Source organism: Papio anubis, chromosome 10 (assembly GCF_008728515.1).
Source record: "Papio anubis isolate 15944 chromosome 10, Panubis1.0, whole genome shotgun sequence".
NCBI classification, from domain to species: domain Eukaryota; kingdom Metazoa; phylum Chordata; class Mammalia; order Primates; family Cercopithecidae; genus Papio; species Papio anubis.
Window position 1 is genome coordinate 16,131,972 of NC_044985.1, and position 21,667 is coordinate 16,153,638.

The window sequence follows — 21,667 nt, forward strand, 5'->3', positions numbered from 1 at the left end:
CTTAGACTATTTTTCAAGTTTACCTAGGACCCTAAAGCACTTAAGCCAATGCTGGTGAGGTTTGCTGAGAAACTCAAATTCTGACTGCCGGAATGGGGCCATTCCCCTTGGTCTAGGGCTGGTCCAGCTGCTCCTTCCATGCACAGGAACTGACTGATCCCAGCCTGGCTTTATTCTCTACTGTGACAGGACATTACTGAGTTCAATGTAAAGTACCCCCCTCGCTGCGTTCTCCTTCCCTAGAGTGCACAGATTGTCTTTCTGTGCTCCACAGTCATTGTGGAGAGATGGGAGAGAGGTGGCATTGGCAATTCAAGACTGTCTCTCTTGCCCTCCTCAATGCCTCTTTCGACAATATGAAGTTAAAACCAGGTACTGTGGTTACTCACCTGATTTTGGTTCTTGTGATTTTACTTTTCTGTGTGCAGGTAGTTGTTAAAATTTGGCGTTTTAGCAGGGGAGAACAATGGTGTAGGCTTCTATTTTGTCATCTTGCTCCATCCTCTCTCCTTGGGTATTTTAAATTACAATTTAATTTCCATAGAAATTATAGGGCTGTTCAAATGGTCTTTTTCCTATTGGTGAGTTGCGATAGTTTTTGTTTTTCAAGGAACTGATCCATTTTGTCTAGCTGTCAAATTTATTTGTCTAGAGTTGATCACAGTATTTCCCTTTTGATGTCTGCAGGGTCTACAGGGTCTCCTGTTTCATTCCTGCATTGTTGCATCTCTGGCATCTCGTTGTTATCATCTATGAATTTTTTTGTCATTTGAGATCTTCCTAGTTCTTGGTGTGATGAGTAGTTTTCGATGGAAGCTTTTCAATCATCAAACAATACATTTTCATATTTTGTTATAAGGTTCTGGATTTTATTTGAGCTTTTGGTTTTAGCTGGCTTTCTTTTCCTACACTCTGTTAGAGGAAGGGGCACTGCCTCATTACTGCCAGGTGGAGGGACAAGTTCAGACTCTCCAAAAGGTCTCCATGAGCTCCATGGCAGGGGTGGCTCTTATTCTGGCTGGTAAGATAAAGGTCCATGCACCTGCCTGGCCTTCTTTGACATACCCTTGTTATATCCTTGTGTGTGTGGAAGCCTAGACTCCCCATTTGCCCTTTGCTGGTGGATGTGGAGGTGAGGCCACAACTGTTTTTGTGGTGTTTGGCTGGAATAGAGTGGCTATTGTCTAAAATTTTACTGTTTTGCTAAGCTACTCTTTTCTTTCTGATTTGGCTAGAGGATTTTGAATCTTGGAACTTTGGGTTGTTTTGTCTATGAGTGTTAATATGTCTGGGTTACTGACATTTTCAGCTCCAAATTTCAGTTATTACAAAAAAAAAAAAAAAGAAGAAAGAAAGAAAAGAAAAGAAAACCCAGGAGACTTTCCACTATAATGTTCTTTGGGTTTTGAAGTCCTTAGGTGGCCTGTCTTATTTTCTCCATCCTTCAGTGTCTTCTGATGCTTGTTTTATATAAAATATCCAGAGTTTTTTTGTTGCCCTTAGTGAGAAGACTAAGGAAAAGTATATACATTTCATCTTTCTGGAAGGGTATGTACTCTATGACAATATACATGAAGCATTTATCAAATAGGAGCTAAACAAAAATGTGGCAGAATCATTTTCTGAAATGGTAACTTGTACTTCTTTTTACTGTATTTCCTTTCTTCCCCCTCATTTCTATTGGATGCTTTTCTTGTCAGATCACTAAGGACCCCACAGCATTTATATTTATGAACTGTAGTGTAAGACTCAGGACAGGATCCAGAAAGGTGTTTGTCTGGAAGCTGGAAGATTAACAACGAAGCACCAGAGCAAATTATTAGAATGGGGCTTGATTTGTGGCATCGCATTTTTTAAATCACGAGATTTATTTGGTTAATGGCAGTTGGGGAAAACTGATGTAGATTTGACTACTCGTTAAAAAAAAAAATAGCACCAATTTTTCCCCATTCTCCTGTTTTCACGGTTTCTCTTGCCAGTTTTTCTAAAATTTTAGAAACGCTTTTCTGGCTTTTTTTTAAATCTTATATGAATATCACCTTTGCTGCTGCTAATGAGAAGAGATCCTTTTCTGCTCCAGTATTGTAATTTAAAATTAATTGAATAAACTGGTTGTCAAATTTGAAAGTTATACAATTTTTAGAAATGTATAAGATAAAGGACAAAATGTACAGATTGAGTAGTAGTGGGTTTTTTTTTTAATAGTTTGTCTTTATTGAAGAGATTTTTTCAGTAGAACAGATACAGATATGCAAGGCATTACTTATGCAAAAATCATGTAAGCAGCATCTATTTTTCTGTGTATCTATTCTAATATCTGCAATTTAAAAATAATATTTCTATTTAAATTATAGATATTGTATATGTTCATTGTGAAGGATATAGAAAACACACAAAGGTAAAAAAACAAAATGTAAAAAATGTCAAATAATTTTACTAACAGAAAACCAATGTTAACATTAATGAAATTCCTTCCTATTTTAAATCTCTGTGTGTATATGTGTGTACCCATGCGTATTTTGTAGTCTAATTTCTGCTAAATTGGCATGTGAATACATTCACCACACAGACATACACACTTAATATTGTATTGTGAGCATTTTCTTATGTCTATAAACTTTTAAAAAATAATTGTATTATAGGGAATATATCACCTTTTTGTTCAACCATTTTCTTAATATAAACAACAATTTAATACATTTATCATCAAAATCTTTGTCAAAGTTTTTGATGATTTCTCAAAGATAGTTTTTTTAAAGATATCAATATCTTCGAACACACAAACTTTTTAACCCTTTAATGCAGCATTACAACATTTATTAGCAAAAAGTTGTGCCAGTTTGCAAACTCATGAAGATTTCAAGGTACCTGTTTATTATACCATCACTACCAATGAGGAGTATTTTTTTCAATCTTTGCTTTAAAATTGTATGCTAATATAGGTAAAAGATGATACCTTTCTTTTTAATTTGCCTTATAAATCATTATTGAGATAAAATGTTTGGCCATTTGCATTTCTACTTTTGTGACTTATGATTCACATCATGATTCTATTAGAGTTTTAATTTTTTATCTTACTCATTTTAAAGAAATCTGTATGTATTGAGGACATTAGATTTATGTCATATTTGTTACAAACATACTGTTGTTTATTACTTGGCTTCTAAGGTTGTTGTAAGATTTTGACATTCAAAAGTTTTAAAAAGTTTTTAGTGAAATTACCTTTGTTACTTCATCCATTTCTACTATGATTAGAAACTGCTTAGACCTGATAAATATCATCTGCCTTTCTTCTATATGTAAGTGGTTATGTTGTTTATGTTGAAATCCATATCTTTCTGGAGTTCATTTTTGATGCAGGATGTGAGATAAGATCTAGTTTAATTTTTCCAGTTAGTAAGCAATCGCTGTTAATAATATTTCCCTTTCATGTTTATTGAAATGTCAGTTTAAACTTATTTAATTTAGACATATTAGTTGCTCTATCTTAATTTTTATTCTTCTTTCTGTCCTTCTATATTTATAACAGAACAACTCCAATTGTAACATTTTAGTATTTTTTAACATACTAGTAGATGGTACTAAAAATATCCCTTTGTTTTAAAATTGTATTAGCCTTTCTTGGATGTTAATTCTTTCAGATGAACTTTAACAAATACTTCATTAATTATTTGTCTCCCCCTTATAAAACAAAACAAAATGAAACAAAAATTAAAGCAAGCAAGAAAACAAACAAAATCCCCTGGGACTTATTTAATATAGTTGCATCAATCATATAAATTGTTTGGAGCAATTAGTTGACATTGTGATCATACTCAGTCTTCATTTCCAAGATGATGAAATCGATCTCTGTTTATTCAAGTCTTCCTTCATTCTTTCAGCAATGTTTACAGGCAAAAGGAGAGGTTTGGGTGAGCAGAGGTGGCAGATGATTTCACGCAGAGGACTGCAGTTTACTCTCAGGACCTCTGCCACAGTCCAGCCCTCAGCCTTGAAATGATAGGCACTTGGTTTTGTTAATATGCCAAGAATGGGTCTGTCACTCAGGAAGAAATTTAAATAAAACATTCTCAGAAATGTGATGGATAAAATCAGAATGTCAGTAGATTGATTTACAAAGAGAAACAAATGTAGAGGAAACAGGACCCTCATGCGTTGTAACCAAAACGTTGCCTCCCTGTTGGTTTCCATTCAGGGGAAGAAACACAGGAGCGGAAGATTGTTTCGTGAGCCTGGAGTCAGAGCAAATGATTTTAATTATGTAATTTAATTACTGAACAAAATCAAGTTACACCAGTCTAAGTCCATCCTTTCTATATGTGTACACCTGCAAAGTGGTAAGAGAAGGCAGTATTTTTGTTGTTATGTTTTTCTGTATGGACTATCTTTCTGTGTTTTGTTTTCTTTTATGCATTTGGAAAATATCATCTTAATACATATTATACTTTAACATTTTTTATTTTGAAAATGTACTTAAGCTTCGTTCCCTTCTGCCACCTCCATTAAAATTATGGTAAAAAACAAAACAGGTATAGAGCCAGAAGAGCAAAGAAAGCAGCAAAGAGGTCCATCCACTTATGAGAGAACTGAATAGCCAGTAGACAGAAAACAAGGGAAATATCTGATCACAAAGTAGAGAAAGAGACAGACCAGCTACATGAAGAAGTTTGCTTCCAAGGTAAGCATCTTTCTGCCTGGCAGAATTCCAAGAAAGCACCAGGTTTTGCGACTTGGGAGGTAAAGAGAAGTGAGGTGTGTTCACAACAGTGGGTTTGATGGTCAGTCTGCAGGATTTAAAATTGGCGTACTTCATTCACAACTGGTGTTCAGAGTGAAGGCAAAACTTCCATTTCCCTAGGAAATCCCTCTCCAGTGACTAGAGGAATGACCAGCTCCCCACCTTCTCACTGTCCAGCAGTCCCTGCTGACCCACGGGTATGTGCTGATGCTAATTCACCTACTTCCTCACCTGTGAGCACAGGTCACAAAGAGGGAAGACGCTGAGGAAGACTTGAAGCCTAAAGGACAGAGGGGGACAGCACGTTAGGAATTCTGGTGAGTTAGTTTAAATTCCTCACTTTCACAGAGTGAAGTTAACAAACAATACCAAATATTTGAAAAAAAGCAAGCAGTGAGAGTGTAAGCATTATAATTCAAAATACCTAAGTTGAAAACAAGGAAAACAACATAAGCGATGAAAAATAATTGCTCCTTCTCCTTGACACTGAGATCAGAGAGTGATGATGGGGTGATAAGATATTGCCTTTAAAAAAATTCCATGTGTACTTCTTGATTTAAAAAATATGTGTATGTATTATTTGGGATTAAAAACAAATGAAAACATGTAACATGCAAAATGCATTTATAAACAAAAAACTATGTTAAACCATTTTTCTTTATATTGTTCTATGTTTTCAATTTTAAAGATGAACTACTTTTTGCATAAGGAGCACCCAACAAAATATCTGGCACTTGGTAGATGCTGAAAAAGTACTTGTTTAATTAATGATGTTATTTACATTTGTAAACCTTTTTCCTTCATTCACATAATTCTTAGTTTTTGTTTAAATAATTTAGAATTCTAGATTTGCATTATTATTGTTATTATTATTCTGTTTTATTCAGAATGCAAATTCTGTTCTGATTTATATTATTATTATTATTCTGTTATTATTATTGTTTATTGTTATTTTTATTCTGTTTTATAACTGTAACTCATATTAGTGACCGTAGCCCATCCTTTTAAAACCAAAATAAAAAACACAACTTCGTTATTCTTGAGGGTTTACTTTCTAATAACCTTTTTACTGCCTGGTGTACATCTTTCAGTAATTTTCTCAGAAAGAATATTTGAGAATTAGACTTTTTAAACCCTTAATATCTGAAAATAACAATCTGTGGACTTTCCACACAAGCAATGATTTTAATGAATATAGAAATCTCTAGCTAACTGCTTTGAATCTAAATCTCTACACTGTCCTTTTTTTTTTTTTTTCTTGTTTCTTCTTCCGTGTTGTGAAAGGGTAGTCTGATGAATTTGGCCAGAATTTGGTCCCTTTATGGTTTATCTGTTGATCCTTGGCTACCCGTAGAATTCCTTTTCTGGACCTGAAATTTAAAACTTTTTAGGAAGTCTATTTTCATTAGATTTTCTAATTTTTTTGTGAACACCTTTTGATTTGCCAAAGTGAGGTAGAACAAAACCGAATGTCGCCAGTTGTTCATCTTCTTAACTTGGAAATTCCTTATTTTTTTACTCTAGAGAGAAAGAGTATTTTTGAGTAAGTAAAAGTAGTTTTCGAATGCATTTTGGGTAAAGCATCACAAAATGAAGGCTATAAACTCCATAGATACAGTACCATCACTTACTAACAGGGCAACTTTTCCTTTAGTTAACTATACGTGGGAGAAACCAATATGTAAAGAATGGCTATGATTTCTTGTTCCATGGAGTTTGTTCAAGTTACTCCAAATAATTTGATAACATGTCATCAAGTGAAAGATATAAAGAACTCATGTATAGTTTCACAGGACTGTGTTTAGAATACTCTATTTTTAGTTTGAGTGCCCCTAGTACTCTTGGTACTTTTCAATTATCTTGCTGCCTCTCACTGAGTCAAAGATAAATTCAACAAAGGCAGAGACAATACCCACTAATTGGCTGCATCCCACATAGTGGGATACATGGAAGGTACTCAATTAGCTTTGATTGACAGATGTGCTAATCATCCACTTGGTTGGTAGTCTTGCAGGCTGTCCCTGCTTGAACCCAAGCTATATTTACCTATAATTCAGACATGTTTTGATTGTTGTGTGGGTAGATACAATGAGCCTTGCAGGCCTTTTTACATGAAGTACCTAGGGCTTTGCTGCTCGGGGTGTGGTTTGGGAACCAGGAGTGTTAAGGCTACCTGAGAACCTGTTAATGATGTAGAATCTCAATTCCCCTCAGGTTTATTGGATTACATACATACATTTTGAGAAACACTGCGTTTGGAGATTCCTGCACCAGATACAACCCAAAGAAATAACTGAGGGATGTACAGGATATGGTCAGAGGGAACTGTGGACACTCTCTGGCTGTTCTCATGGGTTGAATATGATGAGCTTAATAAAACAACCAGTAGATATTAAAATCTGTGTGGGCTTTGAGTTAGCAGTCTCCTGCAGCTTTGGTGCATGCAGCTTTGGCAACCACGGAGGATAGCTGCGGAACTCTTGGCAGTGCTGCAATGTCCTTAATGCTGGCATTGGTGGCCTTGATGGCATCTGCACTGGGTATCATCTGCATAGCTGCCACTGGGCTTTGCAGCAAGAGGCTTCAACCCAGCAAGCTGGAGCAGGAGAGAGAACAAGTACCGTCAGCCTCTTATTGCCAAGAGGGATAGTTTTTGGAGCACATCTCACTTCATAGCAGATTAAATAGAGCCATCAGATAGCTGGCCTGAACTTACAAAACTACTTTCATGGCATCCATTCTTTCCTCCTTCTCTTCTGTTACATTTAGGTTCTGCTTCAATGACTTCTTGCTTTCTCAAGGATCACGTTATCATTTATCTTCTTGATCTCCTCCATCTTTAATGTCTCTTTGAATACTGACATCTTCTAATAAATCCTTAAAGATGATCAACTATTTCTCTCTTAAAAAAATAGCACCTCTGATGCCACCTATTGCACCAGCTATGCTGTCTTTAACCATCTCTTTAAAGATAAACTTCTTAAAAAGTTGTTTACAGTTACTGCTTTCATGTCTTTATCTTCCATTCATTTTATTGTCGCTGACTTTTTATGACCACTGTCACTGATTTTTTAAAGCTGTGAAATATAAATGCAGAACAATTACAGAAAATACATGTGTGTAGTTTAACAAATAGTTAAAAAGCAATGCAAGAGTAAGCACCACCCTTCTCAAGAAATAGAATATTACAACCACTCCAGAAGCCTTCATGCATCTTCCAGTGTTATCATCTCCTTCCTCCCTAGGTATAAACATTTTTGTCTTTTGTGAATCCTTTCTTTATAGTTTTATCCTCTTCATATGTATGACTAAACAATATAATTTTTCCTGGTTTTCAGTTTTATAGAATATAATCCTTCTGTGTATATCCATTTCTATATCTATATCTATTCAAAATCTTAACTTCTTTTATTCAATGTTATGTTTATAAGATTTATCCATAATGTTGGGTGCACCTGTAGTTCATTTTCACCGCTGTATAGTATTCTATTGCATGAATACATTGCAATTTACTTGTCCACTCTACTCTAAATAGACATTTGGGCTGTTTCCAGTTTAGAGCTATTATGAATAATGTTTTTACTTACATGTTTATTTGAGTATCCTGGTACACATATGTAAGAGTTTCTGTAGGGTATATTCCTGGAAATGAAATGCCTGGGTTATAGGTGAGGTATCTGTAATTTACTAGATAATGACAAACGTTTCTCATTCCATTAACCATGTTTAGTGCGCTCCTTCTCCTGACATCCTCATCAGTATTTGGTAGTACCAGACTTTTTACCCTTTGCCTAGTAAGTGTGATGTGCAATGGTATTGAGTGTGTTATGGCATTTTAATATAGTTTTAGTTTTCATTTTCCTGAGTATTAATGTGTTTCACCACCGTTTTATATATATATTGACTATTTAGAATTCATTCATATAAGTTGCTATTCAACCCATTTACCTGTTTTAAAAAATGGACGGTCAGTTTCTTATTAATTTATAGAAAATTTTAATATATTTTGGATACTTGATTTTCTAGTTGTTTTTGCTGCAAACACCTACAAATCTGAACTTGTCTTTTTATTATCTTTGTGGTGACTTGATAAATATGAGGTCCTAACATTTTATGTATAAAATATATATACATGTTCTTTTTTTCAAAAGAGGGTCCGACGCTGTTGTCTAGGCTAGAGTGTAGTGGTGTAATCACAGCTCACTGTAGCCTCAACCTCCCGGGCTCGAGTGATTCTCCTGCCTCAGCCTCCTGAGTAGCTGGGTGGCACATGCCACCAGGCCTGGCTAGTTTTTATTTCTATTTTGTAGAGACAGAATCTCCCTATGTTGCCCAGATTGGTCTCTAACCCCTAGGCTCAAGCCATTTTCCCACCTTGGCCTTCCAAAGTGCTGGGATTACAGGCATGAGCCACCATGCCTGGCTGAGTTCTTAATTTTAATGTAGCTCAAATTTTTAATGGACTTTAAAATATTAGTAGTTTTCTTAATGGATAGCACTTTTTGTGTCTTATTTAATAAACTATGTTTTTAATCAGAACTTCTGAAGAATTATCTTGTGCAATATTTATAATTTTATCTTTCACATGTAGGTCTTTAATCTACCTGGACCTGATGGTTGTATATAAAATGAGGAAAGGGTCCAATTTTTTGTCTTTTTGTATCAGTACTCAGCAGTCTAAAAACTAATCATTGTAATATCTGTCATTTTCTCACTTGTCTGCAATGCTACCTCTGTCATCTATCAAGTGTCCATTATAGGTAAATTTGTTTTTCTGTTCTTTATTTCATCTGTTTACCCACATTTTGTTACTATAGTTTAAAAATAAGCCTAATGTACAGTAAAGGGAGCTCTCCCAACCCGTTTTTCTTCTTTGAGAATGTCTCGGCTATCCTTGGCCTATTTACTTTTCCATGTAAATTTTAGAACATGCTTTCAAGTTTTGTACAAATAACCTTAATAGGATATTGTATGGCATTGCATTAAATCTATAAATCAGTTTTAATATAATGGACATTTTTAGTGGTATTTTAATACATAAACACAATATACCTCTCCATTTATTTAATGTAGCTCAATAAAGCTTATATCAAAATATACAGTATTTGTTAAAGTATTGCATAGATATTTTTTAATTTGCTTCTAGATTTGATACTATGATGAATGACATCATCTTCAAAATTTTATTTTCTAATCGTTTACTCTAATATATTGAATACTAGTTGTTTCCACAAATTTATTTTGTATCTGGCAATGTTGTTGAACTCACATATCATTTTAAAGAATTTATCTGTAGACTATTTTTGAACTTTATACATATACAATCATGCCATCTGTGTATAGATACAGTTTTCATTTTTCTTTTCAAATTCTTATAAACTCTATTTCTTTTTATTATCTTACTGCATTGGTTTAGATCTCTGATACCATGCCAAATTAAATGGTGACAGTGGAAATCCTTGTCTTATTTCTGGTGAAGAAGGTAAAGATCTTAAATATGACATTTGATCAAGTATTTTTGCATATACTTTTATTTGGATTAGAGAAATTCCTTCCAATACTGGTTTCTAAAGTTTTTTTTTTTTCCAGTAAATGTGTGTTGTATTTTAGTGATCCTTTTTTTTTTTTTTCCCCTGAAATCACTGGGATGATTATTCCAATCTGTTAATGGAGTAAGTGTATTGATTAATTTTCTAACGTTAAAAAGAAAAACTTACCTTTTAAACTTGAATTATTTTCACAGTGATGTGTTTGCTTTGTTAGCGTTTTAAGATGTTTGCATGCATATAAACAAGTAAGAAATCTGTAACTTTTCTTATTCTGCTGTCCTTGTTAGGCTTTTATTTCAAATCTATGCAGCTCCATAAAATGCATTGAGAGGTATTCTGAGAGGTATTCCCTTATTTCCTATGATTTTTAACTCCTCTTCTATACTTATTACATAATGTTTAAATTATTGAAAATATGCTTAGTAGAATTCCGTAATAAAGTTATTAGGGCATTGTGGTTTCTTTGTGGAAAATTTTAAAATTTACTGATTCATTCACTTTCAATGGCTATAGGGCTATTGAGATTTCCAAATGTTTTTTTGATTTTGTTTGATATGTTACATTTTTTTTCCTGGACTATACACATTTGTTATAATTTTTAAAAGATACTTGGAAGGCAGTTGATTTTAATATCTTTTTATTATGCGTTTCATGTCTCTAGCCTCTGTCATGATATTCCCTTGTCTGTTCATTGTATTGCTAATTGTGTTTTCTCTCTTAATTTTTTCAATAAATCATACTAGAAGTTTACCGTTTATTAGTCTTTTCAGAAGACTGTTAATCATTGCTATTGAAAGTTTGTTTTCTTCAGTCATTTCTAGTCATTTTAAAATTATTTTCATTTATAACTTTATTTCATTTATAACTTTTATTTGCTTTGTGTGTTGTACTTTATCTAATTTGAGATGGTTTCACAGATTAGAATCTTCAACGCAGACACTGAGGTGACATTGGTGGTGCAAGATGAGAGGAAGCTGACTTACGGCACAGGGAGAAGCTGAACTGTGATGCAGCTCACACAAACCTTAGCCAACTTGGTGGGGAGCTCTGGTGCCAATATTTCCTATTGAAGTAGTCCTGTCTTGGGTTCTCAGCCTTGCACTAGGCCTTTAAGCACCCCCGTTCATTCAGTTATTGATACAAGACCGCTCAGGAAGAGCGTGGCCTTAGGCTAGGTGGCTTTCTGCAGCTGAGGCAGCCCCTGTGGGAGCTGACAGCTGAAGATTGTCTGCTGACTGCACCACCTACCACCAGGCAGCGAGTCCTTCTCTGAAAAAGATCTGGGTCAGATGGATGCTCATTAGTTTTCACACACCTTTCTTTTCTCACATACACATCAAGTCTGTAAATGTCCTTGTAATGTCTGCTTTATCTGTATTACACAGTTTTGCGATGTAGTGTTTTTGTTAGTATTCAGTACAAACACATTTAAAAACATTTGTCATTATGATTTCTTTTTTGACACATAGATAGAGGTATTTGTCTTACTTTCTAAAATGTATACTTTTTGCTAGCTGTATTTTTGTCATCGGTATTAGTTTAACTACAACATGGTTATAAATATAATCTGCATTTAACTACAACATGGTTATAATTATAATCTGCATTTAACTACAACATGATTATAAATATAATCTGCATGAGTTCATTTTAAACTTTATTGAGACTTGCTTTATGTCCCAATAAATAGTCAATTTTGTAAATGATGCCCTTCAAAAAAATGTGTATTCTGTAGTTGTTAGGTGTTCCTGTTTGAGAGGCTGTAAGCAGGGTCTCCAACTACCAGAAAGGAATGGCTATCTGCTAGTGGCTACTATGGATTAGTTTTTCATTATCCTCCTTTAAAATGCAAATATCCTTTGTAGTGTTGAGTCATTAAAGTCTTCAAATTGGATATGAGAAGGAACTTAATTACCGAGGGAGTGGGATTTGTGGGAGAGGACACGCACACACTCACACACACACCACTGTTTATTGCAGGCTTAGTAACATGCAAGTTTATTGTGTTCACATACATTATTTCACTGAATCCCCACAATAATTCTGAGAGAAGAGTGTTCTACCTATTTTATTCATAGGAAGCTGAGGCTCAAAGAGTTTAAAGAGCTTACTAATATTTGAACTCAGAGGTATCTGATACTGGATTCCATGTTCTTAATTGCTATGTGCCTATTTCCCCATAACTAGCCTCAGTCCCTTCAATGTACTAATTTGGTCATCTGATTCACAAGGCAGTTATCATTATATTTGTAAGGGTTTTCTCTGATTCTAATGGATATTGAAAAGATAAGTGATGGCAGAATCACTTATTATTTAACTTTTAAGCATTATCAGTTAATCATTATGTAGAGGGCTTATGCTATGGGCTCAAGATTATGTTATGAGTTCAAGAAATGCAACGATAAAGAAAACACAGTCCAGTCCAGTAAGATTGGGAGACAGACTTGTGTACACACAAGGAGAAGTCAAGACGGGAAGGTGGGCTGCTGTGGAATGTGTCACCTTTAAGTCTGTCTAAGGAAAGGGCTGATGTCAGGGTGTGGACGTTTTAAATTTGTATCACAGCATTAGAGTTGATTTTAGAGACTCCTACCGAAGTCTGGGGAGAAGAGAGGTAATATAGGGATTTATTTTAAATTTCTTCTTATAATTAGGTCGATTCTAGAATATGATGAATGAATGACAGTTCAAACACAGTGTCTGAAAAAGGTAACCACATTGTGTAAAGGTTCCTTAAATCAATAGGTTGAAATTCCAGTAATAGAGCTCCAAAATTTCAGGGGAGCCTATCCTACGGGAAAGCAGAGCCCTCTTGCTGGAAATCCACGAAGCCATTTACGAGGAATAAAGAAGGGCTTTCTGAAATGTTGACTTAGGGACACAGAGCTTAAACTCAGAGCACTTATTTTCTTCCCTGCTCTCCAGCTTTCTGTCTCTGGCTGCATCATTGTTCTTTATTGACTCTTTTATAAACTCACATTCCCTCAGCTTGGTTAAGGAAAGCAGTCTTTAATCTTGGTGAAGCAGATAAGGATGATTAAATCCTGGGCCTGCTTCCTGACACAGATGATGGGGCTGCCTTCCTGGAACATCATCCTCATGTCATGGGTTCTGCTGTCACTTATTCTGTTCAGAATGCATCAGGACAGCTAGCATGACCTCAGCCTTCCCCTGAGGCTGGTGCTTCTTTAATGCTGAATCAAATGTTCTCCTGGACTCTTTCAGGGGTGGATCTGAGACCCAGCCCTGTGGGCTGAAGGAGGATGGGTACAGGTCTGTGAGTCTCTTCTTACTCCTTCAGCTAGAAATAACTATTCCTTTCTGCAGTCCTTTTGCAGGTTACTTATGGTTTCTTTTCTTTTATTTCTTTTCTTTTATGATTGCCCTTGAAATAGCCTGCTTTGATCTCCATTACGTCTAGTTATTGGAGAATACATCAACTGTTTTGTTGACTCAGCACTACTTAATCAATTCTAATTTCAGCACTATTTCTTTTAAAAAATTCCTCTCACCTACTTTTGCCAGTATAGTAAGGCTATCAGTTTCAGCAGCAGGGTTCTTTGATCTCCAGAATAGGTTTAAGATCCAGATTTGGCCCATCATAGTACACCATTATTTTGGCTTCAGTGATTGGCTCCTCAGTGAAATCATGATCCTGAAGTGACCAATCAGAGGTTTTTCCTGGGGATTTATATATATAGATACTGGGGACAGATGGTATTTTTTTCCTCTTGTAGTGCAAGCTGAAAGAACGTGGTTACAAATCTAATTATGGTGATGTCCTTTAACTTATGGATGGGCCTAAGGGAATGAGGCCAAAATACAACTTTAAGCCAAGTGAGAGATAGAGAGATGGAGACTGCAAGTCGGGATGCTCTTTGGATCCTTGGATGCTGTCTTTCCTGAGACTAGATTATATTTAGTCTTTCAACTGTAACTGCTAAAAGTAATTTTTTAAATTTTAAACTTAGAATATAAATTTGATGAGTGAAAGCAGAGATTTTTCTTTACCTTTTCACTGCTATAATTCCAAATGCCTAGAACAGTGCCTGTCACATAGTAGGCAGTCAATTAATATTGGCTTATTGAATATTTGCAACTGAATGAAACAGGATAAGCACAGTATGCATGTCTTCTTAACTGTTTTATGGGATTCTTGGAGAAAAAACCTGGGAAGCAATTATCATAGAGTTGTGGGAATTAAAGTTAGTTTGTGGGACTGTACTGTGAATTTATTGTTATTGAAATTTTTAAAAAATTTTGAAGTATAACACAGAAAAGTGCATAAAGCACAAATAAGCAGTGTAATGGGGTTATTTATAAAGTGAGACCCATGACCACTACACAGTTCACGAAATAGAAGGCTTCCAGCCTTCTGGAAGCTTCTCATATGTCCCATCTGGAATATTTCCCTCTCTACCTGCCAGAGGTAACGACCATGCTGAATTTTATGGTAAGCACTTCATTGCTTTGTTTTATCATTATAGCCCCAATATATACATCACAGGACAATGCTATTTAGTTTTGCATTTTATGAACTTAATATAAATAAATTTCACAATACATATATTATTTTGTGTCATGTTTCTTTAACACTACATTTATATTATTCATCCAAGTTGGTGGACATTGCATTAGTTTATTTTCATTGCTCTATTTTATAAATAAAACATATTCTGCTGCTACAACAATTTTTCCCAAAGTTTTGGCTGCAAAAATCTATGCTGCCATGAAAGTTATTACACACGTATCCTAGTACCTATATGTCCCCATTTTCTATGGCATATTTACCCAGAAGTGAAATTGCTGAGTCACTGGATATGCGTATTTTGAATTTTAGCTAATAATGTTTTATATTGCCCTTAATACAAGACTTTCTCTGATTTTTCTTATAGCCAATTCAATGGTTGTATAGTTTTACCTTGCTATAATTTTTATTTGCTTTTTTCTGATTACCAAAGAAGCTGATCTTATTTTGTTTATTGCCCATTTGAATTTTTCTTTTTTATAAAATATCTAGTTATGTGTTTGGCCCACTGTTTATTGATTTGTCTATTTCTTATCAATTTGTAGTTATGTGTGTATTCTGGATACAAGTTCTTTGAATAATAACATGGCTAAAGATACCTTCTCACATTCTGTGGCTGGTTTTTTTCTCTTTCTTTGTAATATGGTTTAATAAACAGAAGTTCTTAATTCTTGTCAAGTACAACATTTTTTTCTATGAATAATAACCTCTGTGCCTTTTATGACTTTATTACCAAAGTTTCACACCATCATTTTGCCATATTCAATTACTAAATACAGCCCACAATTAAGAGAAGAAGAATTAAGCTCCACATTTTCATGGGAGGAGTCCCCCCAAAATTTGTAGACATCTTCCAAAATCATCACACATGATAAAATCAGGTGAAGGTTTTTGAAGAGACTGGGATATATTTAGAGGAAAGAAGGCTTAAATGAAAGAAAGAAATCATAGATGTTGGAGAGAGGTGAAATTAGAATACATGTGTTTTATCTTTTGTAGGTATTTTCTTTTTGTGCCCCAGATCTTTGCAGAAGCTGTGCTTAGTAGTGATGGACACATAGGTGGTGTTTGTTAAGGACTTATTCACTGACTGATTTGTTGTAATGGGTGAATCCTCAACTCCTGACTAGATTTTTATGAACGTTTTCCCAGTAAATCTGATTAGTTCAAAATACTGGTTGACTTGCCCTAATACTGAATTCAGGGTCTGATCTTAACCAATTAATTTCAAGTTCCTTTTGACTATAGTCAGAATGATTAGAAGTTCATGTTGCTCCCGCCTTTAGGCACCTTAATACATTGTCCAGCTTTTTTTTTTTTTTTTTTGAGACAGAGTCTTGCTCTGTTGCCCAGGCTGGAGTGCAATGGTGTGATCTTGGCTCAGTGCAACCTCCACCTCCTGGGTTCAAGCGATTCTTCTGCCTCAGCCTCCCAAGTAGCTGGGATTACAGGCATGCGCCATCATGTCCAGCTAATTTTTGTATTTTTAGTAGAGACAGTGTTTCACCATGTTGGTCAGGCTGGTCTCGAGTTCCTGACCTCGTGATCTGCCTGCCTCAGCCTCCTGAAGTGCTGGGATTACAGGTGTGAGTCACCACGTGCGGCCTACATCCTCCAACTTTCTCTTCTATTTCTTCCTTTTGAAAACTAGCCATCTTATTTTCCTAGTCCCATCCTATCTGTCATATCTAGAGAGATCTGTCAAATTTATCCTTGATGCAGACTTATCCTTAATAGCTTAACAAAAAATTACTACATCCATTTATTTTTTGCATTTTAGTAGCATATTTTGGAGATAGAAAACTTTAATATAAAATAATTACTTTCTTATGAGTACAGGAACATAGTGTTCATTCATTCATATACATGCTAATGCCCCAATAGTTGGGACAAAGGCCATTAAAAGACATGAGCTATTCTATCCATAAACAAGATTTCCCCATCTGACTATATCCAGCTCTGCCTGCTATACTTGTTTGCCCTTGAATTTATCCAGACCCAAAGCAGCAGCATATTGGCTTTGCACTTGTGTTTTTGTTCCTTCTGTGACTTTCCTTCTCTTCCCAATTAGCCACTGTTCTAATCAATTTAATCCATCTCTGACTGCAAGCCATATTTTCCTATCTTGTTGATGAGCATCTCATGTGGAACAGAGTCAGAAGCCTCCCTGATGTCAAAATATACTATGCCTGTCGCTTCCTTCTTGCATACAAGGTCTGACACTCTGTCAGAGGCGGCAATTGAATTGGTCTAACATGATTTGTTGGTCACAAAGTCAAGCTGGTTATTACCTATCATTTGGAGCCCTTCCATGTGCTTGCAAATTGATTAGGCATCTTGATCTTGTGGTTAATGCACTTTTTGTCATTGTTTAAAGTCTGGGACACTTCAGTGCAATTTTGGGTTACTGTGAGACTACACTTACCATCTATTCCCCTTTCATTAAAGATGAAGAGCTCATTTGCTTTTATAGCTCAGAAATTCTCAAAAAGAAAAGTTAATGCTCTCAAGGACTCTTGGGAATCTTATTAGTAGCCTAGATTTGGCATCACAAGAGTTAAAAAGAAATCAAGTTTTTCATCCTTATTACCAGGAAAGACAACATGTATTTGTCGAGTCCCCGCTATGTAAAAGGCATTTCTGCTGCTTTGTTATGTGATAGACACAAAGTTGTGTAAGATGGTCTGTCTGTAGAGAGCAGGGACACACAAAAAACTAACTGACACCGATATTTTATGTGAACAATGGAGGAAAAAAACCATACGGCTTTTTGATTGGTTGTATGTTATTAGGAATCACATTTTCTTTGTGCCTGATTGTCTAGCTAAATCATTTAAAATAATAACACAGACATTTGTATATTTTTTAATTAAAAATTTTAAATGATATGTAATAGAAGTACATATTTTTGGTGTACATGTGATAACAATACAATCATATAATGTGTAAAGATCAAATCAGTGTAACAGATACCCATCACCTTAAATATTTATCTTTTCTTTTTGATTTGACTGCTTCCTAAATTTTTACTCATTCTTTATCTACATCCTCGAAATGCTTTGTGGCAGTGAGGCTGATTTATTTGTATTCTTGGTGTCATTACAAGTTTCCTATTGTGTTCTCTGTCTTTTTCTTTTTATCAGCTTTATACCTATGCCCAGTTAAGGGCTTGTAGGTATGTTCTTCCAAGGATGGGGACATTTTCCCAAGATTCTTGATCGTAGGGTCTCTTGGGACTCTCACTGTCACTGTTCAATAAAGGCTTGGTAACCATCAACAAAATATAAAATATATAACTCCTTATATTTATAAGCATATTGATAATAATCAAATTTTTAATGAAAGAATAACAAAAATGATTAGCAAAAAATATCCAATGACCACCTTTTTTATTTTGCTTTTTTTCCAAACAAATTTATTTTAAAATACAATTCAGAATTAGAAAATTAAAATATTCCAGGAGAAAACATTTATCATACTCAGCTACAATCGACAACTTTAAACCGAAGTTCCTAACTAAACTTTGAGGAAATACCTTTTCTATGGCTTATTGATAGGCTTCTGTCATTAAAAGTTTCAGGTCTTGAGAGCTGGGAAATATTAGGATATTGGATGATATCGGATGATATTAGGTAATTATTGATAATTCTATTAGGTGTGCTGAATTACTTAGGAAATTATTAGTTCTCAGGGAAAGATACAGTTCTACTTAAAGTGTAGTGCTATAGGTAAATTCCTTGAAAATGTTTGGCAATACATAATACACACATGTACATATATACAATACATATATGTGCATATACATGTAAAATATATATTTGAAGTCTCAGGTCTTGGGCCCAGAAGTAGCTTCTTGGAAGCTCTTTTCCTCCTGCTTCTTCTGATCACTGCATTTTTTCATGGCTTTATGACCCCACAACCATCACCTTCACTTTTTCTCTTCTATGCCAATCTTACTGGTTCTAATGTATTTTCCTAGTGTATGAAAAGGGAATCTCATATTATATCACCCAGTCAATATTTTGAGCCTCACACTGTTCTGCAGTCTCTTCTTTTTAGCCAAGTGAAAATGTAAAGGAGGCAACAGAGAAGGATGCCTATGTCTGCATCAAAACTTGCAATGCACTCACACTCCTCGTCTGCTTGTCTCCTCCCTTGAAACACACATAGGGTGTGACAATGAAGATCTGATGAGCAAAGTAGTAAAAAAGATCAATAAATAAATTCTTCAAACAGACAAGTGGCCCGCTAGACAAGTTTGCTGAATCTGTAACTTACACATTTAAAAATCTGCCAAAGTCTCTCCTTGCTAAAGAAATATCATAAAAGGCTTTCATAAAAAGGCTTGTGTTTTCTCCAGACAGAAAAGGACAGAAACATTCCAAAAGAGCTATGATACAACTTGGCTTTTTTCTTGGCATAAACAACATTTCCTTGAAGGTAAAGGGTTAAAGTAGATCTAATAACTTTAGAATTTTATTTCAATAAAGCAAAATCAATCAATAAGATGTATGCCGTTGAAATCCAAGCAAACTCTAGCATAGTGTAATTGCACAAAAGTGTCTGAGAAAAAAGAATGTAGATCAATAATTGATTTTCTCTCATTTAAATTTTTTATTCTCTGTCGGTCAGGATACAGACTAAAGGGAGTGAAGGCCTTTTTAAGCTCCCTGCTTATTTGAAGTGTGCAATAGATGGATAAAAGCAAGCTTCTTCCAAACACAGTTCTCTTGCTTTCTCATCATCCTGAATCCGTGGATGCAAAGAACAATTTTTGAAGTACATTAAAAACAATGACTACAGAAAAGATCAAGCTCACATTAATGAAAGGAAGTATGGGCTAGTGCATACATTTGCTGCATAAAGCACATGGAATATACTTTTTCTGATGCTCATTCATTCCAAATTTTGAAGTAGCCTAGAGCTGCTTCAAGGTCTTTAGAGGTCTTTTATTTTGGCTTTCCATTTTTAGAATTCTTAAGTGGTGGTGGCCATCTTATCTCCAGGTGCTCGGAAGACTCCCACTGCATGAAAGCTGGGCCTTTCTATTATTGGGCCAGTTAAATTCTAAGAAGTCTTTTAGTTTTATTGGATACAATCTATTTTCCTCTGATGGATTCTGACTTTGTCTTTTGCAGCTGTGAGTAATAGCTAACAAGGGAGGCGATATATTGTAGAAAAGTGCCTCTCAAGTGTGGTTCCTTCACTACCAGCATCAGCCTCATCTGGGAAGTAATAACAAATACAATTATAGGGTTCCACTCCAAAGACATCAAATGAAAAACTCTGGGGGTGGGACCCAACGGTCCATGTCTGAACAGCCCTCCTGGTGATTCTAAAACTTGCTAATGTTTAAGAATCCCTGCTTTATCTATTCCTCTTATAAATAATGAGTCTCATTCTAGGATAGTTTCTAGAACTGCCTATTACATTCCTCTAAACAAGGTATGGGTTGAATAAACAAACCCGTCTACCCCTTTTTTTAAAAACAGTCTAAGTCAAATGATCCAAATCCAATTCAAGAAGCAGCAAGCCCCTACCCTGATTGATCAGACCAAAGAACATGAATAAAAGAATAAGTTTGTCATTTTATGTCTGTAAGTTAAGATGCATTTTTTGATTATTAGCACTATGCAACAGAAGCCGCTAGATGGAAAAATTCCAAATAACAAAAACTGCTGAAATTTTTCTTTTTCTTTCTTTTAAAAATACATTTGGATTTATCATATTTTTTCTGATGCTTTAAATGTCAGGGAAAGCCTATCCCCAGCACTCACAGGTCTAATTAGGATTATAATAAGTAACTGCTGGAATGATTTTGAAATTGGCCCTAATCTACTCTTGTTACTCTATATGTGAGGAAACTGAGACTTAACCTAGATCACTAAGCCATCCTCATAAAATTTAGTTACACGCAGACAGTTGCAGATTCTGCACTCAGAAACAGTCTCTGGATTCCTGATCCTCCAAGCTTTCTCATCCATATCTGGCTGCATTTCTTTTCTTATTCTGGACTTATTGTTACCATGGAAGCTATAGATACAGCGTAGTATAATATAGGACTTTCAGATTTGGAGCAGTTCAGGGCTGTGAATGTAGCTTAGCACACCATGGTGCAAACATAAAATTAAAAAAAATAAAAACAGCCAGGCACGGTGGCTCATGCCTGTAATCCCAGCACTTTTGGGGTCTGAGGCGGGTGGATCACTTGAGGTCAGCAGTTTGAGACCAGCCTGGCCAAGATAGTGAAACCTCATCTCTACTAAAAATACAAAAATTAGCCAGGCGTGGTGGCATGTTCTGTAATCCCAGCTACTCGGGAGGCTGAAGCAGGAGAATCTCTTGAACCCAGGAGGCGGAGGTTGCAATGAGCCGAGATCGTGCCACTGCACTTCAGCCTGGGTGACAAGAGCAAAACTCAGTCTCAATAAATAAATACATTTTAAAAAGCATGAATACTTTAAGGACACTAAAACGCATCATTCCTCAGTTCATCTGTTTACTTATTTACTCATTCGGTCATTCACTTTCTGTGTTTAATAATTTATTTCGTAGACATTTTCTTGGGACCTATTCATTACGTGCTCAAGTTTTAACTGGTCACTGTGTGAATATTGGGTGTTATTTACAGTTGGATGCCACTTCTATGAAGGTAAGGGCTGGGTTTTATACAATTTATAAGCTTAATAGTGATTAGTTTGCTGTCTTAAAAATGTCAAATTAATATTTATTTGATCAATCAGTGCAGAAAGCACAATCAAGAAAAATAATTTATAATAAGTATCATTTCGTGGAAAAGTCAGGATGAGCTACCATGATCCAGAGAAAAGGGAGCACATGTCAGCAGAGGCA